A 904-nucleotide genomic window follows, 5' to 3' on the forward strand; every position below is an offset into this window, starting at 1 on the left:
CCAAGGAAAGAATCACCTACAAACTATACGCAACAACACAAGTTACAACACTTGTAACCCAACCCTTGATACTGAAATGTATGGCTAAAAGACAAAATAATAATCTACAATACAGTATATGGATAACACTACATAAAACATGACTCTAGCTAAGACATACACAGCTTACATCATGTGAATACAAACAACCTTAGACTCCCGAAACTACGCCCTACACATAGCACACGAAACTCCATACAGTAATTCTATAGCACCGATTAAGCATTCTCTAGCCATGTACCATATGAACAGCTACCCTTGAAACAAAACACTCAAGATCATGACATAACAAGCACCGTCAAAACACACAGTACCCTGATTTTAATCCTTTCCTTCACCCAGCAACAACAAAATGTGTGATATGTGATTACCAACACCCTTGCATGTAACTTTGAGAATGAGACTGAGATATATTATAAAAAAACTATCTTTTTTAAGGTGATATTAAATGTTTTTAACACATGAAGAGTTAGTGACAAAATAGCAGGGTAATATTAAGGTTACTGCAGAGTATAGATATCATGTGTCATGGTGGACTTAAAAAGTTTTTCGAGAATTTTTAATGAGAATTAAAGATGGAGTGAAAATGGAAAAGACATTGAAAATAAGAATGAGTAGAAATATATTACAAAAAAAATTAAAAATTTAACAGATATATACATACTTTCGAAATTAATTTCCTTTCAGTGTTACTTCAAAAGAAGGATTTCAATAACTTTTTCGCTGCACAGATGTGTATTGGATTCGTGGTGGATTGAGATGGTTCTTTCAAAATGTCTCTTTATCTTTCATGAAGATGACATTTTCAGGGACATATTTATTTGGTCTTCACTCTCTCTGCTTTGTAGCAAGGGTTTGTACATAT

General features: G+C 33.2%; 1 protein-coding gene across 1 annotated transcript in view; it reads left to right on the top strand.

Moving 5' to 3' along the window:
• Positions 1 to 904, top strand: part of LOC119586650 — a gene marked incomplete at its 3' end in the record, with an annotated part of 8,159 nt that overhangs the window by 215 nt on the left and 7,040 nt on the right.

This window comes from Penaeus monodon, chromosome 21 (assembly GCF_015228065.2).
Source record: "Penaeus monodon isolate SGIC_2016 chromosome 21, NSTDA_Pmon_1, whole genome shotgun sequence".
NCBI classification, from domain to species: domain Eukaryota; kingdom Metazoa; phylum Arthropoda; class Malacostraca; order Decapoda; family Penaeidae; genus Penaeus; species Penaeus monodon.